The 24,402-nt window shown below is 40.9% G+C and overlaps 1 protein-coding gene and 1 long non-coding RNA gene across 27 annotated transcripts in view; one reads left to right on the top strand and one right to left on the bottom strand.

The window, feature by feature from the left end:
- The window catches only part of PPP2R2B (protein phosphatase 2 regulatory subunit Bbeta), a 713,296-nt gene that overhangs the window by 180,304 nt on the left and 508,590 nt on the right, over positions 1-24,402 (bottom strand). The gene's annotated exons all lie outside the window — the stretch shown is intronic.
- On the top strand, positions 247-23,385 carry LOC147369609 (uncharacterized). Its single transcript, XR_015167643.1, has 2 exons — positions 247-484; positions 21,282-23,385. It is a non-coding gene; the product is annotated as an uncharacterized LOC147369609 (long non-coding RNA).

Genomic DNA, 24,402 nt, shown 5'->3' on the forward strand with positions numbered 1-24,402 from the left:
ACAAGAGCAAACTATAGAATCCTATGTGCTGTACGACATATGTGGTGGTTTAAAAATATGTCCAGAAACTATTAAAATTTGATTCTCTTCTTGTAGCAAGTGGAACCTGATTGACCTCCCCTTGTATGTGGGCCAGACGTAGTGACTCATTTCTCATGAATAGAACATGGCAGAAATGACAATGTGTCACTTTCAAGACTAGTTCAGAAAAAGGCATTGTGGCTTCCTCCTTGATATCTTCTGCTCTCTCTCTCTCTCTCTCATCACTTGCTCTAGAGGAAGCCAGCTACCCTCTTATAAGAACACTAAAGGAGCCCTGCAGTATTCCCAGGTAGCAGTCTTCGGCCAGCAGCCGATGATGGACTGAGGCCTCCAGCCAACAGCCATGAGTGAGCCATCAGGGAAGCAGATCCTCCAGCTCCAGTCCCACCTTCAGATGACTGCAGTCCTGGCTTATGTCCTGACTACAACTTCATGAGAGATCGTAAGTGAACTCCTCCCACCCCCAGTACAGACATCCATGCATTCCTCACTCTTAGAATACTAAAGGTTTTAGCTATGAAAAGTACGTTATTTCAAACCGCTGAGTGTTGTGACAGCAACCAATAACTAGTATACCATCTATATAAACATTAATTTAAAAAAATTTAATACATAGAGACAAATGTATAGAGGAAGGTCTGGAAGGATATGCTCCAAAGCGGCACTAATCCCCTGAAGAGTGGGATTGGGACAGTTAAGGTGAAATTAGCTTCACCTTCTGTATTTTTGCTGCACAAGACCCTGTACATGTATTACTGGCATACTTTTCAGTTAAAGGAAGGAAATGTAATTTAAAATTCCACTACTTGAGAATTTCATGGTAAGTCATATAAGGCTGAAGCTTACCTTTGATCATCTCCAAGAAAGAAGGTTGCTTAGCAAATTTGTTTAATAATAAACAAGGTGATTAGCAGAGCTCTCCAACCATACTTAAGAAAGCCAACTCCTGTCAGTTACTCTTACAAATCACCTCAGTCTAAGTCACACACAATAAGTGATTTATTTTATCCATGTTTCTTATCTATTGGTATTCACAATATTCTTACTCCCAAAGAATAGCCAAATTCTTTTGAAACTGACAAAGGTGCCTCCGTTGAAAAAACTAAGTTATATATTAATGCACATTGTTCTTATCAAGCAGCTTGAAATCAAAGAGTTTACGTCGTCAGGCTAAGGTTATGGAAAAGGTATTTTTAAAGTAACTTTGTACTGGATTTCTTTTAGGCTTGTGCTAATTTGTTTTTCAACTTTGAGCCTGGGGGTCTGCATCGTTTAATGGAAGTTCTGTGGCAAGGACCCTGATCTCCGTCTGGGGCTAGACTGGCTGCAGGCACCAAAGTTTCATGCATTTTCAGTGGAATTGGGTCCAGAGCTTAGTGCAAAATGCCTTCTGGGTGACTGACCAGAAATTCAATCACAGCACATTCATTTCAAAAATCCCTTTCATGTATCATTTAAAAGCAGCCTGCATATTTAAATTTGCATATCTCTGACCCTGGATTTTGGAAACACAGGAGAAGAATGAATTTCTATTTAGTTTTCGGGATGATGGAAGGAAATAAACCAGAGGCATTTCCTTTCCTTGACTACTGGGTAAATTTACTACTTCTGAAGGATTCTGAACCCGCAGTTCTGCAACATAAGCCGCTGTCCCATGGAGCTCGGGAATAACAATAACTAACATTTATAGAGCATTTTATACTCTTACAAAATGTGTTAGTATTCACTGCCTCATTTAACAGGCAGAGAGGCTCTTAATTATGCTTTCTGATGAGGGACAATGATTCTTTCAAACCCAGCATCTGCAGAGATTACTCGGGTTTTCCTTTCAAAGGAACACACTAAAGAAATGATGATGCCATGCTCTAGACTCACCAGGCTGGGGAAGAGTACACTGTAGCAGGTGTGAGACTGGTTAACTTCCCCACACCACAGCATGTGTCTAGTTTCTTTCAATGAACTCAAATGTATATGTGACTCTCTGCTACAGGAAGATAGGAAGGTGAGAAAGTAAATGCAGGAACTTCAGAACCTTGGCTTGAATCCTGGCTCGGCCATTTTCTAGATGCACAGTCTTGAGCAAATTGCTTCTTTGTTAAATATTTCAAATCACCAAACTTCTCAGTTTTCTCATCTGAAAAGTGGGGCTGGTGTTAATGCCACAAACATCATAGATTTTCATGAGAAATACATGGATGAATTCACACAGGATGCTAGAAGAGCGTCTGGTGCATCACCAACACTTGGTAACCATTGCTGCTGTTACTGTTACATACAACGAGCTGCACTTTAGGGTGGGTGGGTCACAAGACACATCCTTCATTCATTCCAGGTGTGACTAAGAGGCTGTCTGCTGGGCACAGTGCCCAGCTCTGAGGATGTATCAGAAGGGTCTCTTAGGAGACGTGCATTTCTGGTGGATCAGTCAGATCCAAACAAAATTAAAAGTGAATGAAGTGGTAGAAGGGTTATGAATGGGGAATTGAGTTAGAGGATGAGTGAGCACAGGTACTATTTGATTTTTGAATGTGAGACCCAGAGTTTCAAAACATTGGAGGAAAAACAGTCTCAGTGGAGGGAATAGATAAATGAGAACCATGAAGGAGGAAGGAGCTGGGCAGGTTCAAGGGCTGATGGACCATGGCAGAGAGATGGGCTGGGTGTGTTCTGGCCATGGCCAAGTGTTATGGTTTTGTTCTGCATGGAAAGGGAAGCCACAGAGGGTGTGAGGCAGAGAGGTAACATGGTTTCAAAGAGATTATTTAAATATATGGCATTCAGTAAAAATTTAACATATGTAATTGTACCATGGATAAATATCTATTATACGCCCATACACATATATTTGAATAGAGTATTGGCTTTCATGTGGGCTGAGGATTGGGAAATGGGGTGACTAGAGCAGGAACATAATAACTGAAGAGACACCTGCCAGCAGAAAAGTACAAAGTGTCAGTGGTGTCAGGGGTAAGATGTGGATAAGCAGAGAAGGGGGCACCATCTGAGGTGACCTTGAAGAGGGCGTTGCTTTTAGACATGCAGAGGTGTCTGGAAAACCCAGAGAGCATCGCTAATTGATGTATATCTTGCAAAGAGGCCATATATTAATATATCTTCCCTTGCAGTGTCCCAAATTTATATACGGATCTTGGAAATCTGCAAACAGGTGAAATCTGGGAGAGGGAGCATTTGCGTATCTCTTTTATTCCAAGTTACAGGGCACTTAAAAACTACTCTGTGGAACCCAACGGCAAGGAGGGTCCAGAAGTAACCATGACTTGTCTGCACCCAAGTGGAACTCATTGCCTTGACCTCGCCTTGGCTTCTGAAGGCCAAGGAAACCCATAGAGCCTGACTTCCATTTTCCACAAGGCACTGAGGTCAAAGGGAACCTCTCCACGCCTTGAACTGAAGCTGAGTAAACACAGGCAGGCTGATATCCAAATGAAAATGACCCAGGAAGGACATGGAGCTCCCAGTGCCTGCTGCATCAGCAAGTTCAGACAAAGACCTCACATAGTGATACTATTCCTAGATTCATTTTGCCCACATCAGTGTTCTGTTTACGCCCTATTTCTGCCTGGTGGGCCACCCGCACCTCTCAATACACACATCTGAGATGTTAGCATTGCTGAGAGTTGCTCATACAAGCATTCTCTTTGGATCAGAGCTTTACAATGGTCACACGATTGAAATTCCAAATGACTGTCCCAAAGGTTAACCCACAGCAGCAAAAGAACATGCCAACTAGTTTCAGAAGAGCTGGATTCAAGTCTCAGCTCTGTCATTAACTGGCTTCATGATTCTGGGCAAGAATTCACATCCTGTGAATTTCAGTTTCCTCTGGGTTGCAAGTTGCCAACATCTACCTCAGACATCTGTCAGAAGGATTAATTATAATGCCATTCCCTTCTCCAGGGGATCTTCCCAACCCAGGGATCCAACCGAGGTTTCCTGCATTGCAGGCAGATTTTTTTTTTTTTATCATCTAAGCCACCAGGGAAGTACAACTATAATGCACATGAGGGTATTTTATAAAATTCATAAGATACAAGTATGGTACTATCATCAATACTGTCAAATAACATCAAATGTTTGCACAGTACTGAACAATGTTTAATTATTTTCATTTGCTGTATTTAGTTAGCCAACAAATGAGGTCTTCACTAAGTTGGTTCTTTGAGAGGCACAAAATCTTGTCTGATTTTTGTTCCCCAGCAAAGTACCAGCACTTCATGGGTGCTCGATAAACCAGTGGTGAATGAAAGAAGGAAGAATGAACAAAACCACTCCAGGGAATGGACCAACATCCCTTTGTGGGAGACAGAGAATATCATTCCTGTTTCACCTGTCTGGATTCTGGCAACAGCCGGGTTTAGCAGTGCCATGAACTAAAATTTCACAGTTATATTTATGACGGAACAGGGCCTAATCCTGCCTTTCCAGCATCCTAAATTGGTCCACTTTGGTTCCTGTTTTCTCCTACTTGGAATGTTTTTTCCAGTGGAGTGAAAGCCCACTGCTTTCCTATTGCAGTCTTTCAGTTCTCTCTCTTAAGCCATCTGCTCCTTTATGTCAAAACTTATTGATTTTATTTGAAAACTTTTAATTAGAAGCTTCCAGGCAGTGGCGGAGTTAAGTTTAGATACTTCCAGCTTGTCTCATCCTCAGCAGCTGCAGTAAGGCAATAAGGCTTATGATTTAAGTTCATTATTATCTTCATGTTGATGTCATTTTGTTTTCCCTCGCTATTTCATTGTTCCAGTAAGTTACATAAGGCTTAATAGCCACCAGATTAATACTGCTTCTTAGAAATGACCTTCCAGGGATTTTTTCCTTATGTGATCAGATGCTGGCGAAGCTATGATAATAAGTAATAGATGTCTCCATTCTACTTCACCTTTAACCCAAAGACTACAGAAAACTTTACAAACATTAATTAAGCCAATCTCATTACACTCCAGGAGAAAAGAATTATCCACTGCAGAAAACTAAAACTGAGTTTAAAGTCATCTCTGCAACATATTTAGAGTCAGGCAGTAAGCAAGAGAATTACATCTGTTCTATGCTATCAAAGAATTGTCTCCACCTTTATCTCTGTGGGCTTGGAAAGTTCTTATTCATCCTACAAGACTCTGCTTGGCTATCACCTACCTCAGGAAGCCTCCCTTACTTTACCTTCCAGGTCCAATTAGATGCATCCCATCTCCCTTCTATTCTACTGTAAGCATCTTCACAGAACCCTCATTGAACATTATAGAGATTGTATTCTCACTTATCTCTCTTCCCAGACTTCAGTTTACTAAGGATATGCACTCATTTTTCTCACCAAAGATGTGCAATTTATGCAAAATTAATTATTTTAGTGTCCCCCCCCCCAAATTTATCCCATAGTCTGGCACATAACAGATGCTCATGTTTGTTTAACAAGACTGGATTCCTGTTTTTGTTTTTAATAGACTTTATCTTTTTGAGCAGTTTTGTAACAGTTTTAGGGTCACAGAAAAATTGAACAGAAGGAACAGAGAGTTCCCTCCTCTCTCCTGCCCGTCCATGTCCCCCTCACATTGGCTTCTCAATTATCAACATCCCTCACTAGAGTGGTGGTACAGTGTTACAGTGGATGAACCTGCATCAACACATCACCACCGACCAGCGTTCATGGTTTACATTAGGGTCCACTTGGTGGGTGTGGAAAAGTGGAGAATGATGTATCTCCCCACGGTAGTATCCAGGGTAGTTTCACTGCCCTGAAAACTCTGTGCTGTGCAGAATTCCTTTATCAATCACCAAAGCATACTTTCTGTAGTGTGGTCAGAAATCTCCTAGCTTGTTATTTAGCACCAAGTTGAAAGGGCAAAACAAAACAGGGCAACACAACCTGTTGTAACTTCTCTGTAAAGTACACAGACTCGTGCATTGAAGAACTTACCGTTCCTCCTGGTCTGGAACACAGTGAATGAAACGGCTTCTCTCTGTTTGCCCTACAAGTGTCCCTAGGTCCTAAAAGATTTGATACCACACAGAGCCTGGACCAGCGGCCCTCATTCTGTTTTGTACAGCAACATACAAGGATGAAGTGTCCATGTGAGATGCTCTGATTAATGACTCATTTTTCCTTTCTTCTTTAACTTGAGAGAGAGGGCATAGGGACAGAATTGAGAGGGAGGGAGAGTATTACAATGATCTGAATCCACTGTAATTTATATAAAAAAGCAAAACATTTGGTTTAGCTGTTGTTAGCAGTTAATGATTATGAGAAGGCTAAGGATTACCAATAGTGTGTTGCGATAGCATAGTTGTGCCTGGCAGCCTGCAACTTGCCTTTGTAGACAGTGAGAGCAGCCAATATTCTTAAATAACTTTGGGGTAACAGGAAAGGTATGTCTCACTGAAGCAGACAAACCTTTTCTATATACAACAAAAAAATTAAATGAGATAATTGCAAACAAAGCATTTAGCCCAGCATGGAACAAATAGCAAACACCCAAGGAATTCAGCTATTCTGTAGGAACGGAATACTTAGTAATTATAATTAGTAATAGGAATTACTAATTCCTATTTATTGAGTGCTTATTAAGTGCCAGGAACTACATCAAGTGCTGTGTACGAACCCTCTTAATATTCCCAATAAACCTATGAGGTATTGTTCTAATCGTATTTCACAAATAAAGTATATGGACTTCACATATTTTTTTCACTGGGTCTCAGCTACTCATAGGAAGTGGAAAATTGGGTTTAGTTGCCTCCAGAGCCCAATAAGCTATCCTGTCCCTTTTGAAGCAAATGAGTGGCACCTATTAAGTGCTTGTGTGCTCCACCATGCATTATGCAGCTGCTCTACAGATGACATGAACACTGCCCTCAAGTAAATTCTGGCTTAGCTGGAAAGGACAGACAACATACCCAAGTGAAAGCTAACAGGCTACTGTAAAACAGTACATGAAAGATGGTTATTTTGAGACATGAGTCTGCCATCTTCCTGTCTGCCAGCTTTCCAAATAAAGTCATTATTCTTTGTGTCAAAAAAAGAGACTACTTGGTGAATTGCCATTAAAAATTTTAATCTAAATATGATCTGGGTTTAAGGAAAGAAGAGACCAAGGGGCTGGAGAGGTCAGCAGACCCTTCAGGACTTGAGATACATCTGGTCTATATGCTTGGTTGTGATTTTGTGGGTGGGATATATATTAGAACTACTTGGAGGGGGCTTTCTAAACTCTACTCCCCTCACCCTTAAGACACATACTTGAAAAATTACTATTGAAGTCTGCAATGGGTATTGATAGAAATAACTAGAGGGTAGTGTTGTGAGTCTGGAGGGCTTCCCAGGCGGCTCAGTGGTAAAGAATCCATCTGCCAATGCAGGAGACACAGGAGATGTGGGTTGGATCCCTAGGTCAGGAAGATATCTTGGACAAGGAAATGGCAATCCAATCTAGTATTCTTGCCTGGGAAATCCCATGGACTGGAGAGCCTGGTGGGCTACAGTCCATAGAGCCTCAAAGAGTCAGACACAACTAAACAAGAGAGCACACACACACACACACACACACATTGTGAGTTTGGGCTCTGCAGACTATGCAGATTTGGACTATGTCCAGTCTCTTTTTGAATCTCAGTTTTCGTATCTAGAAAATGAGGAAAATAATTACAGTAATGAGAAAATGTATGGAAAGCCCCTAGAACAATGCCTGGTGGGTAGTGAATGGTCAATGTATGATGGCTAATAGTAGTAGTTCTCTGGCTTGATGGTGGATAAAATGGTGAGGATCACTGATCTAAGATATCCGTGAGATAGCAAACTTCTCTGAGTTCTCTGTAGGACCTGTACGGCAGAAAAGAAGCTGAGGAGGAAGTGACAAGCACTACATTTTCCATTTATCTTAGGGCTTAAACCTTCTAGTCTAAAGCCACCTTAGACTGATGGCTCTTCTTAAACAGCTCCAACTCCAAATGGCCACTTAAACATAATGGGACGCTATGATTTCATATGACATGCTCTTGGGACTGGTAGAATTTCTTGAATGAATAAAATGCTAAAGAGAAAAAAGTTAATGATGTTGGCTAAAATACAAGAATGGTTTACTGAAGGATATTGGATAATCTTCCAGATGAGAGATTTTTAAGAAGAGACAATACAAATCAACAATACGGGCTCAAGTGTATAACTATTTCTGAATTTGCTCAAACATTTCCTGGATGCTTCACACTTCCCACCTATTACATGAGGACAATAATAGTAGTGACAGCTCTATATGAAGAGCTGTGGGAATTAAATAAGATCATGAATATAATGTACTTAGCCTTGTGCCAGGCACATAAATAGGACTCAAGAAATAATCAGCACTCTTGCTATTTCAGGTGCTAAGTTAAGATTCTGGGCTACAAAAATGAATAAAATACCTAAGAGTTCTCATAACAGTTTCTAGTAGTTGTTTCTTAGACGTTTAACCTCAGATATGCAGATAACACCACCCTTATGGCAGAAAGTGTAGAGGAACTCAAAAGCCTCTTGATGAAAGTGAAAGTGGAGAGTGAAAAAGTTGGCTTAAGGCTCAACATTTAGAAAACGAAGATCATGGTATCTGGTCCCACCACTTCATGGGAAATAGATGGGGAAACAGTGGAAACAGTGTCAGACTTTATTTTTCTGGGCTCCAAAATCACTACAGATGGTGACTGCAGCCATGAAATTAAAAGACACTTACTCCTTGGAAGGAAAGTTATGACCAACCTAGATAGCATATTCAAAAGCACAGACATTACTTTGCCAACAAAGTTTCGTCTAGTCAAGGCTATGGTTTTTCCTGTGGTCATGTATGGATGTGAGAGTTGGACTGTGATGAAGGCTGAGCGCCGAAGAATTGATGCTTTTGAACTGTGGTGTTGGAGAAGACTCTTGAGAGTCCCTTGGACTGCAAGGAGATCCAACCAGTCTATTCTGAAGGAGATCAACCCTGGGATTTCTTTGGAAGGAATGATGCTGAAGCTGAAACTCCAGTACTTTGGCCACCTCATGCGAAAAGAGTTGACTCATTGGAAAAGACTCAGATGCTGGGAGGGATTGGGGGCAGGAGGAGAAGGGGATGACAGAGGATGAGATGGCTGGATGGCATCACTGACTCGATGGACTTGAGTCTCAGTGAACTCCGGGAGTTGGTGATGGACAGGGAGGCCTGGCGTGCTGCAATTCATGGGGTCGCAAAGAGTCGGACACGACTGAGTGACTCATCTGATCTGAAACTCTTTTTGGACAGAGTTCTGTTCTAATCTATTCTATCCATCCCTATCTATCCAGAGTCAAGCACAGAAGTGAAGCACAGTATGTTCTTAATAGTTGTGACTTGAATGAATGAACAGGTGCATGAGATCTAATCCTTGTGCTTAAGAAACTCAGAGGTGGGATGAGAAACACGTGGACAAGAGGTTACAATGCAGTAAAGGTGTTGTGGTCAAGATGAACTCATCTGCAAAATAGAAACAGAGTCACAGATGTAGAGAACAAACATATGGATACCAAGGCGCGGGCGGTGGTAGGACGAACTGGGAGATTGGGATTGACATATTCACTACTATGGATAAAACTGATAACTAATGAGAATCTATTGTATAGTGCATGGAACTCCACTCAGTGCTTTATGGTGATCTAAATGGGAAGGAAATTTTGAAAAGAGTGAATATATGCATACATATAACAGATTCACTTTGCTGTACAGCAGAAACTAACACAACACTGTAAACAAACAATTCTAAAAAAATTAACAAAAAATGTTTTTAAACAAAGGCTCTGTGTTCACAGAAAGCCTGACTGACTAGTATTACTGTCCTGGAGCAAACGAGACGAAGTTGAGGTCTGCCCTGTCTCAGGCTAGCAGGTACTAAGTCATCTGAGTAGAATATACCAACACAGCCAAAAATAAATAAATTTCTAAGCATCCAACTGTAGTCACTTAAAGTCTTCTGGCTGAGCCTCTGTCATTTGGCTAATGTTCCCACACATCAGTGCAGAGAAACCTGTGACCCTCCTGACCCCAGGAACAGTTTTCTGAGCCTGTTGTGTTAGATTTCTGCCCGGAGCACTTGGCCATAACAAAGTGGAGAGGGAAAAATCAATACAACCTGAACCGAATGCACACTTAAAACATCAGCCTTCAACTGTGCAATCATGTCCTTGTCACTAACATCCAAGTGCTTTTGCTCCATGATCTGCTCAGAGTCTTATAAGTAAACACGAAGGAGGAAATGGAAATGGCTCCAGGGCATGGGAGAGAAAAGTGCTGTTACAAACAGGGACACACACAGTGACAGCTTCCCAGGGTGGAGGGGTGGCAAGAACACAGCTTGTTTGACTGTCCACCGTGGATCCTTCAGAATTTCCTCACCCTCTTTGAGCCTTAGTTATCTCATCTGGAAAGCATAAGCACTAACACAGTTAAGGTTGTTTGGCAAGTCAGTGGACATCAATGCCTGTAAAGTGACCAGACACAGCCTGGCTCTCGAACAGTGTTCAATAAATGGTAGCTTATTAACCAGCTTTTCTGTTGCTCGTAAGGAAGTGAGCAAGGCCAAAGAGGCCAAAGGCAGTGAACATGATTTATTAGCCACCCAAGTAAATGCTGTAACATAGGTTTCCATAGTTTTGTGCAAAGAATACTAACTAAACACCTACCACCATGTGCGACAGACTCTGTTAAGAGCTAGGAACCCAAAGGTGAATAAGACTAGGGTCCTTCTCTACAAGAACATGAATCATTTTAATATAACTCTTAGGAGAGACTTCATAGAAGAGAGAATGTACAAGGTGACAGGAGGAACTGAGACAAGCAACTAGCTCAATATGCAGAAGACAGAAGTTACACAAGTAACAAGGAAGTCAGCCTTGGGGATTCCCTGGTGGCTCAGTGGTAAAGAATCTACCTGCCAGTGCAAGAGACATAGGTTTGATCCCTGGTCTGGGAAGATCCCACAGGCCATGGAGCAATTAAGCCCATGAGCCAGAACTATTGAGCCTGTGCTCTAGAGCCTGGGAGCTGCAACTACGGAAGCCCACCTGTGCGCAGCAAGAAGAGAAGCCACTATAATGAGAAGCCTGTCCACAACTGGAGAGCAGCTCCTGCCCATCAAAATAAAGAGACTATAGAAAAGTCCACGTGGCAACAAGACTTTTGACCATCACAGTCAAAAATAAATAAATAAATTTCAAAGCTTACAAAAATAAAATAAAGGAGGTCAGCCTCATGAAGAAAGGTGGACCAGGCCTCCCAGATTAATGAAGCAGCCCTGAAGACAGACAGGCCTGGAATACCATGGAGTGTATGGGATGCAGGGACCTAAGGCTGGGGCCATGAGCAGGAGAAGGACATGGAAGCCTTGTGGGCCCCCTTTCGACGGAATGTTCCCTGAGAATATATGCGTCTTTAAGAAGGGATGAAATTTATTTCTATAAAAAAAGCTGAGCGCAAAAGAATTGATGCTTGTGAACTGTGGTGTTGGAGAAGACTCTTGAGAGTCCTTTGGACTGCAAGGAGATCCAACCAGTCCATCCTAAAGAAGATCAGTGCTGGGTGTTCACTGGAAGGACTGATGCTGAAGCTGAAATTCCAGTACTTTGGTCACCTGATATGAACAGCTGACTCATTTGAAAAGACCCCGATGCTGGTAAGATTGAGGGCAGGAGGAGAAGGGGATGACAGAGGATGAGATGGCTGGATGGCATCACTGACTCAATGGACATGAGTGTGGATAAACTCCGGGAGTTGGTGATGGACAGGGAGGCCTGGCATGCTGCAGTCCATGGGGTCACAAAGAGTCAGACACAACTGAGTGATTGAACTGAACTGACTGCAGAAGGGATGGATTGGCATTGAGACACATTACTGGCTTCAGGGTGGACAGGATGAGCTACTATGTCACGAGTGTTTAAGGTGTATTTCTTCATTCTTTTCCAACCCAAACAAGTCCATAGCCTCTTGTGGATGTCTGAGGTCAGTCATACAACCAAGGATGACTTCTGCACACTTAATCATTCCCTAATGGATAAACTGTTTCACACAGGCCTCTTTCGTCTCTCACATTTCCTGTTCCCCCAGAGTCCCTGTTCCTTGACCATGTATTTGTCCACTTCAGCTGCTTCTGCAAGATTGAGTTCATCACCCTCTATTAGGCATCTTCACTTTGTTGTAGTCATAGGTTCCAGCTCTTTGGTTTAAGACAACTAAAGTCCCTCTAATTTCAAGAGCTGATCACTTGTGCCAGCAGAAAGATGTCTATATTGTTAAACAGACCACAGGCCCAAAATGGAGTCACTTATGCTAAATACAGCTCAACAAACTGGAAACTTAGTACCTAACCGATTGTAGTTTTTACCCTCCTCCAGGAATGTGATCCCAACCAGTCAGCCTGGAATCTCCTGCTCACAGCACTAGAGAGGTGCTCTGTTTGATACATCCCTTCCATCCCCCAAAGAAAGATGAGGTCATCTGCCTTCCTTGTCTCTGCCCCTCTTCTGCTCATCACAGCCTTCTATTTTGTACAGATGCTCCTCTCTGTCTACTAGAGCGGATGCCGCCCAATTCATGAATCACTAAGTAAAGCCAATAACCTCTTTAAAATTCACTTAGATGAATTTTGCCTTTTAATAGATTTGGTGGCAGCAATGAGATCTTTTTAAGCATACTTTTGCTGACTTTGGGACAAGGAAAAACATGGTGCCCTTTGAACCCTTTGAGTTCTCTTTCTCCCTGTTTCCAAAGGTCATCGGTTCTGAGCTCTGTTCTCTGCACTGAGCTCCCAGTCTAATTGGCTTTTCAGTCCAGGGCAGGTTAGCTTGAGTCAGCAGGTGGCTTCAACTGGAAGCCAAGCCTCTAGCCCTTGGTTCAGTTCACAGTTCCCTATTTGACTGTAAATCCAGTCTTTGGTTCTGTCCCCAGATTCCACGGTGAAAACTGCTGCAGTTTCCCATTTGTTTGGAATCAGTCTAAAGCCCCCATTCTTTGGGGTTTACTGGTTTGATTCTCCCCCTAAAATTGTTCCATGTTGGGAACTGTTGGTGGTGCACACAAGGCCCTCTACCAACCAGTCCACAGTAACATCTCTTTGTTACGGTGCTCAAACTACTGCACAATTGCGCTCATCTTACACGCTAGTAAAGTAATGCTCAAAATTCTCCAAGCCAGGCTTCAGCAATACATGAACCATGAAATTCCAGATGTTCAAGCTGGTTTTAGAAAAGGCAGAGGAACCAGAGATCAAATTGCCAACATCCACTGGATCATCAAAAAAGCAAGAGAGTTCCAGAAAAAGATCTATTTCTGCTTTATTGACGATGCCAAAGCCTTTGTGTGGATCACAATAAACTGTGGAAAATTCTGAAAGAGATGGGAATACCAGACCACCTGACCTGCCTCTTGAGAAACCTGTATGCTGGTCAAGAAGCAACAGTTAGAGCTGGACATGGAACAACAGACTGGTTCCAAATAGGAAAAGGAGTACGTCAAGGCTGTATATTGTTACCCTGCTTATTTAACTTCTATGCAGAGTACATCATGAGAAACGCTGGACTGGAAGAAGCACAAGCTGGAATCAAGATTGCCGGGAGAAATATCAATAACCTCAGATATGCAGATGACATCACTCTTATGGCAGAAAGTGAAGAGGAACTAAAGAGCCTCTTGATGAAAGTGAAAGAGGAGAGTGAAAAAGTTGGCTTAAAGCTCAGCATTCAGAAAACGAATTTCATGGCATCTGGTCCCATCACTTCATGGGAAATAGATGGGGAAACAGTGGAAACAGTGTCAGACTTTATTTTTTGGGGCTCCAAAATCACTGCAGGTGGTGACTGCAGCCGTGAAATTAAAAGACACTTACTCCTTGGAAGGAAAGTTATGACCAACCTAGACAGCATATTCAAAAGCAGAGACATTACTTTGCCAACAAAGGTCCATCTAGTCAGATCAGATCAGTTGCTCAGTCGTGTCCGACTCTTTGTGGCTCCATGAATTGCAGCACGCCAGGCCTCCCTGTCCATCACCAACTCCCGGAGTTCACTGAGACTCATGTCCATCGGTTTTTCCAGTAGTCATGTATGGATGTGAGAGTTGGACAGTGAAGAAAGCTGAGCACTGAAGAACTGATGCTTTTGAACTATGGTGTTGGATAAGACTGTTGAGAGTCCCTTGGACTGCAAGGAGATCCAACCAGTCCATTCTAAAGGAGATCAGTCCTGGGTGTTCTTTGGAAAGTGAAAGTGAAGTCGATCAGTCACGTCTGACTCTTTGTGACTCCATGGACTGTAGCCTATCAGGCTCCTCTGTCCATGGGATTTTCCAGGCAAGTGTGCTGGAGTGGATTGCCATTTCCTTCTCCAGGTGATCTTCCCGATTCAGGAATCGAACCCGGGTCTCCCGCATTGTAGGCAGACACTTTACCGAAGGACTGATGCTAAAGCTGAAACTTCAATACTTTGGCCACCTCGTGCGAAGAGTTGACTTACTGGGGAAGACTCTGATGCTGGGAGGGATTGGGGGCAGGAGGAGAAGTGGATGACAGAGGATGAGATGGCTGGACAGCATCACTGACTCAGTGGATGTGAGTTTGAGTGAACTCTGGGAGTTGGTGATGGACAGGGAGGCCTGGCCTGCTGCAATTCATGGGGTCGCAAAGAGTTGGACATGACTGAGCGACTGAACTGAACTGAACTGATGTTAAGGTGCGTGTTCGTTATCCTGTTTTATGTAGATAAAGAGTATTGCTGATAGGGATCTCAGAAGATAAACAGCAGCAAAATTGGGAGGTATGGATGGAGCATTTAAAGCTGCCAGAGCACTCACCACCTAATTGTAAGACTCCTGTGTCAGGATAAGTTGCTCAAGGAACGAGTTAGAGTGATACCAGGTCACTTGTCAACATCAAAGAAACATCTGTGCAATGAGATACACTATAAAATACCCCACAGTCCCCAGCCCAGTAGCACATCCCTTTTAGGCATTCACTTGCCTATGAGAGACCCAAAGTCTTATCTAAAATAATAATAATAGGATTCTTACATTCTAAAGAAGAGCAAAAGATACCAGCACATGTGTTTATTTCATGTCTAAGAACTGTAGTCCCAGGAACTGTAGTTATCTACAAAAATGGCAAAATCTTAATAAAAACAACCTCATTACCATGCCCATTATGTGGAACATTTCAATTAGACAAGATCATTCATTTTTAAGTGACTGGAAAGCAAAGGTTCCCAAACTAACCGAACAGAATGGGATACCTGTTTCAATTGGTATGCAGAAGCTTCCAAAAGGCTTTAAGATTCCAAAATAACTTCACTGAAAGATGCACTGCAAAAGGCTCATGAAAAACTGAAGACACGAGAGGTACCTGAACAGAAGTCAGCAAAGCTGACAAGGCTCCTACCACTCCTCTCCATCCTCCTTTAGCTGAGTGCTCATCTACTCCTTCTCTATCTCAACTGCCTCTCCATTTTGAAGAGATTATTAAACAGCTACCTTTTAAAGTCAAACCACCCCAGGTTATAGGCAGTCCTCCTTAGTACCCTTCACTCCTTGGTCAAAGACTGAACTAACAGTCATAATTAAAGAATCTCCTAAACCCAGGGAGGATTCCCAAAAGATGCTGAATCATTTAGAGCTGTTATAGTGGGCCAGAGGATGAGGCTGCCGGATCTTTGTCAGCCCTGGCACATGCTGGTGGGCCTAGTGAAGCTCCAAACTGGATGAAGGAAAATGAATGGCAAAACCTCAAGGGTATACTTGAAGAAGTTAGTCTTCCACATGGTCCCCTCATGGACCAAAAAAAGCTAAAAAAAAATAACAACTGATCTTTTAAGAGTCATTCCTAGTCTTCCCTGCCCATGCAAATCGGTCTGTTATTCAAGAGAGAGATGAATCTGATTTTCAAGTTCATCTGGAAGCTCTCTTTCTAAGGCATTCTGGGTTTCATATAACAGATAAGGTCCCTCAACCTGTCTTGGATGCCCTATTTGTAAAGGGACTCTCTCCTGAGATTACGGGACCAATGGAAAAAACTGGATATCACCAGTTCAACTGAACTTATGACCATAGTGAGCACTGTGAAAGGACTTTGGAGTAAAATTATAAACAAAACCCACCAAGCTATTGCTCTCACAGTACAACAGCTCCAAGGCTTATCACTTAAAACAGTACCTAGAACTCACCCATTACATCCTCCTAGGGGTCCAGCGCCAAAAAGCTGCCCTAGGGGTCAATGTCGCATTTAAAGTCAACTGAAGCACTGGAAAAAAGGTTGTCCCCAAAAATTTTATGTGAATTTTTCATCATTAACTCAGATCCCCTCATACGTGCCCCAAAGGAGGGCTCAGCGCACCTCTCAGAACTGATGAGACTCCAAGAAATTTTCTGGTTAACTGCTATATTATTTCATTAAACAACTAAGGGAAACTAAAATTAATTGTTGTTGTTCAGTCACTCAGTCATGTTCGACCCTTCGAGACCCCAAGGACTGCAGCATGCCAGGCTTCCCTGTCTTTCACTATCTCCCAGAGTTTACTCAAACTCATGTCCATTGAGTCAATGATGCCATCCAACCATCTCATCCTCTATCGCCTGCTTCTCCTCCTGCCCTCAATCTTTCCCAGCATCAGGGTCTTTTCCAATTTTATTATTGTAAAATTAATAATAATAATCATAAACATTGCCAAATTCTGGTTTATAGAGTTACACCCTCTACTTTAAATCCCACTTGGAGCCTGCACATGGGATCCTGGAAAACCCGGCCAAAGCCAGCTTGTGTTGAAAATTCATATCAGAGTCAGTTCTCCTGTATCTCTGTGCATAGTATCCAATAAAGAGAGAGATAAAAAAATCCTTTGCACTCTTTGGGGATGCCTCTCAAGTCCACGAGGTTGTTCAAACTGCCAGAAATATTCACTGTTTTGTACCCATTGAAGGCGGAGAAGATATTTAAAAGAATTTTTAGGTAGCTCTGTAGTCAGACACTGGCCAGATTGGAAGCTGATATTCAGAGCCTGATAGAAATTTATTTTTAGTCACCCTCCCCTAAGCTAAAATAAAACTATGTTCCCAGAGGGAAAGAGAAAATAAAAACCTTCTAAAACCCTTGTAAAACAATTTATGGGTAGATCAACCTATGACGTCATTTAAGTTGCAACCCAATTCCTCAGGGAATTAAAAGCAACTGTCCTTATCTTACAAATCTTTCACCAAACCAGAAATGCTCCAGGACTTCTTATATAGGTCATTTCTTTAAAATGCCAACTTTGGAGAGGTAATTCACATCAGAAACAAAAAAACAAAAAGGGGAGAAAGGTCTTTTAAAACTTTGGTGAATAAAAAATTTTATAAATGTCTTTTTACTAATATTAGTAAAAAAAAAAAAAAAACTTTACCCATTGGAGCAGGTAATCTTATTTCATATATAGAAAATAATTAAGATTAGGACTTCTTTATAACTAGTGAATTTTGTATTATTGTACCTGATTCATGGCAGTCACTTTAAAACATGAGGTATAAGGTCTTTTTTTGCATCTGTCTATATATTTATGTGTGTTTATATATATGGACTCCCCGGTGGCTCAGTGGTAAAGAATCTGCCTGGCAATGTAGGAGATATAGGTTTGATCCCTGGGGAAGGAAATGGCAACCTGCTCCACTATTCTTGCCTGGGAAATCCTGTGGACAGAGGAGCCTGGTGGGCTACAGTCCATGGGGTTGCAAAGGAGTCAGACATGACTTAGCAACTAAACAACAAACAAGAAGTATATATGCTATAGATGTATGGTATTTTCTACCTCTGGATAACATTACCAAAATAATTTGTAAAAAGAATTCCATTTAATTGGTTTGAATAAAATTAAGCACTTATGTGAATTAAGGATTCCTGAAATTAAAAGATGCTTACTCCTTGGAAGGAAAGTTATGACCAACCTAGATAGCATATTCAAAAGCAGAGACATTACTTTGCCAACAAAGGTCCGTCTAGTCAAGGCTATGGTTATTCCAGTGGTCATGTATGGATGTGAGAGTTGGACTGTGAAGAAAGCTGAGCACCAAAGAATTGATGCTTTTGAACTGTGGTGTTGGAGAAGACTCTTGAGAGTCCCTTGGACTGCAAGGAGATCCAACCAGTCCATCCTAAAGGAGATCAGTCCTGGGTGTTCATTGGAAGGACTGATGCTGAAGCTGAAACACCAATACTTTGGCCACCTCGTGTGAAGAGTTGACTCATTGGAAAAGACTCAGATGCTGGGAGGGATTGTGGGCAGGAGGAGAAGGGGACGACAGAGGATGAGATGGCTGGATGGCATCACCGACTGGATGGACATGAGTTTGGGTGAACTCCTGGAGTTGGTGATGGACAGGGAGGCCTGGCGTGCTGCAATTCATGGGGTTGCAAAGAGTGGGACATGATTGAGTGACTGAACTGAACTGAAAATTCAGAAATATAACAGAAACCAAATCCAACGATTTTCAGATGTATGTGACATGAGATAATTTGTGGTAAATGAAAGCTCGTTTAGGTTTATTGATTAAAGTAGGTATGTCTTCAGAATTAAGAGCATTAAAAATAATTCAGATGTACAACTTTATTCTACTTGGGTTATTGGTCAGATAACTACGTATCTGTTGAAATCTGTGAGCAGATGGGGATGACAGCTGACTTTGTCTAATATCACAAGAAGCTTTTGTAGGTAGTCTAAAAAATTTCCCTGAGAATATGTGAATTAATAGATGTAAACAGGATAGAAGTTTTTAGGTGAACTTGCAAAATGGCTTCCTCAAATATTTTTGGTAACTCGAGACATTAAGGTTTTGTTAGTTAAATTAAATTATTGTTGTTCAGTCACTCAAAGTCACATCTGACTCTTTGTGACCCCATGGACTGCAGCACTCTAGGCTTCCCTGTCCTTCACTATCTCCCAAAGTCTGCTCAAACTCATGTCCACTGAGTCAATGAGGCTATCCCATCATCTCATTCTCTGTCACCCACTTCTCCTCCTGTCCTCAATCTTTCCCAGCATCTAATGAATTGGCTCTTCGCATCAGGTGGCCAATTTGAATGCTTCATCATTAAAATTAAATAATGGATAGTCATTAAAGATTTAGATCATTTCTAAATAAGATAATATGTTGAAACACTAATTACTGAACACAAGTTTATTTTTTGCCTCCTAAAAATAAGAAACTAAAGATACCTGATTCTCTTAGTAAATATGATCTTGTGCCACATTGAAAAAATTTACTGTGAGAAAGCATGTTTCTAGAAATTATAAAAATGTTTACAAATGTATCAAGCCATAGAATGCTAATGTAAAAGACAGTTAGCAACTGATTACTTCTTTATTTTCACTAAAAATTAAGGTTTTTTATGATCAAAAATTCTAATATATTTAATTAAAGCTTATAAAATTATTTTATATATAATGTATAAAATATTTTATTTAAATAGTGGATACATACAAATATGTATACATAATACATAATTAAAGTTAATACAAATAATATGGCGAACATCTCCATATGCAAAGAAAGTAGTGTGTGTGTTTTTGGTAAATGAGAGTACAAAGAATAGAAATATAATTTTATTGAGAAAAAAAAGCAATTCTGTCCTAAAATGAGACTGTTTATTTCAGTATGGGAAATAGAAAATAAAAGGATAAAAAGTTTGTGGAAAAGGAACCTTGGGAAAAGAATTTTATGTGAGGTCAAGCTGGATGAGATTGAATGAATTCGTTATATGAGTTTCAAAAATAAGCTTTAATGTCAATAATGTACTTAGGTAGATTTTCTGTCATCTGCTGAAAGGACAAGTTTTATTATATTACTGGCTTCCTCTTAATAAGAAATTGTACAACTTTTTAACTTTCTGTAATTGCCTGTGACGTCTTTAGTTGTCATCACAGTCAAATGAATAAGTACTATTTCACAGTGACTTATGATCCTATTTGACCAAATGTTTTAAAATCTTTTGCTATTTTTGACAAACTTTCCCAAATCAAATTCTAAATAGTCTTTTTGACTTAGAACTCATTTTGGGATATTCCAAAGGGCCTCCTGAAAATGACAAAAGATTTGTTTCCTCTCCTTATAAAAAGAGAGATGTTAAACCAATTAGGTTTACTGGATATATTAAGAGTCTGGGAAGCGCTGTCAAATAAGAATATTAAACCTTCATTGTGATGTATTTGTATAGGTAGATGATATAACTGTTGCAGAAATTGTGTGAAATTCCTGGAAATCTAATGTTATCAATCACAATTCTAGTTACTTTCTGAAAATATGTCACAGAAATACCCCAAGTCCCTCGTCAATTGCATTGTAATGAATGCTCATCAGCTCTTCAACCATTTTTGACGTCTTTTGTGACTTACAGTTATTGTTTTACTCTGTTGCCTTTGCAAAACTTCCTGAAAAAGTATTTCAGTCTTCAAGGAGAGTCATGGAAAAGACTTTGACAAATACAAGTTTCTGATAACTTTAAGATCATAAAACTGAAATGCGTAAGAACTTCCATAGCTAATGGAAAAACTGGATTCAAATAAAACAAGCATTAATTACATGGGACCAAATGCGCTGAGGAGGAGGATTACAAATTTTTAATGTCTTTTTGTTTGAAACATTGAAACATTCCTTAATGTTTTGTTTTTCCAGATTTAAGGAAATCTTTTTTCTTCAACCATGTTGTGAAGCAATTTGGTAAAGCATATTTTTGTAAACAAAGATAAAACATCTGTGTTTTTCTCCTTATCTGATTCCTCCATAATTCAAAAATGCTTGAGTAGTCTAACACAACAATGTAGTTATTTAGTTAAGTTCAAATAGAATCAGTTCTCCTTGTTACAGAATATAACTAGCAACACTTTTTTACCAACAATTTGACTGTTATGTCATATTTGAGAGAGACATGCACAGACTCAGATGTGGCCAAAGCTTAGGTGGTCAATCACTATTCTTGTTGAACTTACATAAATAACCAGGGAAGGTTTAATGCAAACAAATTTGTTTTATTGTGATTATCTTTGAAAGAAAATGGAGGCAATTGTACACAGGAAAATTATGTCTGTACTTTTGTAGGTATTAGATTCTAGTCTTGTTAACTGTCTTTAAGGTTTTGCTACATATGCTTCTAAATTGAACCAGATCCCAAACTCTTCTAGTTTTCTTAAATATCTCTTTGACTCTCCAAACTAATGTTCCCAATTTTCTCCCATCTTTCTTATTTAGAATCACTGAGAACAAAGACTGCCCTTGAATCTCCTTGGAAGAAATTATAACCCATCTTCCTCACTGCCTAAATGGCAGACTTCAGGGACTTGAACTGAAGTTTCATCTCACAGGGGGCACATCTCACAGTTGAAGAAGGCTCCACCTGGCCCTGGGACCTATGGAAATGTTGGAGATCTCCAAATGTAACTGACTAGGGAGATAAGTAGCTAACATCAAGGTAGACTGCTTCCCCCAAGAAGATGGGTCAGAAACTTCATACTTTGGGGCTAAATTTTTTTTTTCTTCCCTTTCTCTTCGGTACTCTGGTATTGACCTAGAAAGATAACGTCATCAAGTACATCTCCTAGGCCATTGACAAGGGGGGTCTGAAATCTACCTTTCAGACCGGTACATTTGTCATCAAAAAGTCTGAACTGTGTATTAACAGTGCCACGTTAATGGGAGAGGTTTGTGCCCTGATGGGAATTACCCTTGTCTGTACTGTTTATCATTCATTCTCCTTGGGCTTATGAATGCCTAGATGGCTAGTACGTAACCAGGCAATGCCTCTTCGGTTACCTGTGTCCATAAATCTTCACAAGCAAACTGAGACACCCCACTGGTCAACTTTCCTGAATTTGCATCACTGAGTTAGAAAGAACCTACCAGGAAGCTTTCATGATTCAGGATTTACTTTTTTTTTTTTTTTTGGCAGGTTCCTACTTGCTAAGCCAGGAGTAAATGTCCTTGAAACTATGATCAGGAACCTCTCTTTAACTCTTAAAGATACTGCAAAATGTGCTGCTAAAGCAATAGCCGTCCAGTGAAAATCCCTAGGCACTCCAGCCAAACTTGATCTCAATAATAGGACAGCCCTTGATTATCTTTTAGCTGAGCTAGGAGGTGTCTGTGCTGCAACCAACACCCCCTGACGCTCTTGGATTAACACTTGTGAGGAAGCTGAAACTCAGTTCAACTTGGCTTGAGAAGGTGACTCCTGCAGTGAGTTCTTTAACTTATTTTAGATTGGGTTGGGTCTTGGGAACCACATCTGTGAAGTACACTCCAAACACTGGGAATTAGCCTACTTAATAATAAAGTGAAGTCGCTCAGTCATGTCTGACTCTTTGCAACCCCATGGACTGCAAACTACCAGGCTCCTTGGTCCATGAAATTTTCCCAGGCAAGAATACTGGAATGGGCTGCCATTTCCTTCTCCAGAGGATCTTCCCAACCCAGGGATTGAACCTGGGTTTCCCGCATTGCAGGCAGACGCTTTACCGTCTGAGCCACCAGGGAAGTCTACTTAATAATAGGCATAGTCATTTCCCTGACTGCTGGGAAAGACTGAGGCAGGAGGAGAAGAGGACAACAGAGGATGTAATGGTTGGATGGCATCACGAACTAAATGGACATGAGTTTGAGCAGGCTCTGGGAGATGGTGAAGAACAGGGAAGCCTGGTGGGCTGCAGTCCATGGTGTTGCAAGAGTTCTGACTGAGCGACTGAACAACAAATAGTCATCTCCCTGGCAGGCTGTATTCTCTCAAAAGCTTTAAATGCATCTTCATAGCTGCTAACCACCAAGAAAATGATCTCTTTATGACTTCAATGCTGAAAAGGGATGAAGAAAATTATCTACTAAAGAAGTGTGACCCTAAAAGTCATGACCTATGAATTCCAGAGAGATTGTCAGCCAAATAAAAGAAAACCCAAATACCATTGTTAGGGGAGGCACACTGATTGAAACCGCCCACCCTGGCCAGGCACCAAAGTAACAATTTGCATGAGTTGTTTTATGACAGGAGATCATGATAAGGAATAGGGAACTAATAAGCCACCACCACCAACCGGAAGAGTTCGGGAAAGGTCAAAAGGAGACACTGCGTGTCTGTCCACTTCCCAGAATCCCTCTCACTAGCATCCATCTTGGCTGGATGATGTGTGCGCCACCAGGAAAGACTCTGAATTAGAATGATTGGCCAAAGACAACCCAAAAACTAATCCATCACCATAAAACCCGAGACTGCAAGCCACGCGGCAGAGCAGTTCTCCTGGGTTCCCTTATCCTACTGCTCTCCACCTGGGTGCCCTTTCCCAATAAAATCTCTTTCTTTGTCACACATGTGTCTCCTTGGACAATTCATTTCCGAGTGTTAGACAAGAGCCCAGTTTCGGGCCCTGGAAGGGGTCCCCCTTTCTGCAACACCATGACCTGTGAATATCACACAGAGGATCAGTAAAGTTGTGAGAACTACAGAGAAGTAGCTGAGAAGGGCGCTAATGCCTTAATTTTTTATGACATCTCTCAGTTAAGCTGACAGTCTGATCAAAAGGAGCAAATTGTTTAAAAATAGCCAACAGGCCCCCTATGGAGTCACTTAATGCTAAGCTCATGTCACCAAACCAAGACAATACCTAAACTAACTGCAGTTTCCACCTCTCCCAGGAATATAATCTTAACTGGTCAGTCTGGAATTTCCTGGTCAACACCAGTGAGGTAATCTGCCTGATAGACCCTTTCTGTCCTCCAAAGAAGAAATAATCTACTATTTTCTTGTCCTGTCCTCTTCTGCCTATAATAGCCTTCCATTTTGTATACCTCTTTGGAGTTTCTTCTATCTGCTAGATAGGATGTTGCCCGATTTTTGAGTCATTAAATAAAGTCATTAAATGTCTTTAAAATTTTCCCAGTTGGATTTTACTTTTTAACGGATTAGATTTCCATCTCTAAAGAAAGAGAGAAAACCCCACAAAGAATGATTTATATGTGTGTGTGTAAACCATCAATAGTTACAAGTATGAATAAAAAATTAGCTACATATTTCATTGAAACACAATTAAGAATTTTATTCTTCTCAGAAGTACGAAGAGCTAATAAGGCCAACAATTTAACTCTTGGTAGAAAATGCATAGCTGGAAAGAGAGGTTTCAGAAGGAATAAGCAGATTTTATCAAAAGTGTCAGATATACTACTTTAGCAAATTTATAGTCTTTTAAAGTTCCAACTAGGTAAGGATTTTTTATATGTTGTAGAAAATTGAATATTAATTTCAAAAAGGTCACTCAGACTCACAGTTGTAAATAATAACCACAGTAGGCCCGTTAATGTCTCCATTTATAAGTTAAAATACAGTTTT

This window comes from Bos grunniens, chromosome 7, assembly GCF_055505025.1.
Source record: "Bos grunniens cultivar Pamir isolate PY7600 chromosome 7, Bosgru_T2T1.0, whole genome shotgun sequence".
In the NCBI taxonomy this organism is placed as follows: domain Eukaryota; kingdom Metazoa; phylum Chordata; class Mammalia; order Artiodactyla; family Bovidae; genus Bos; species Bos grunniens.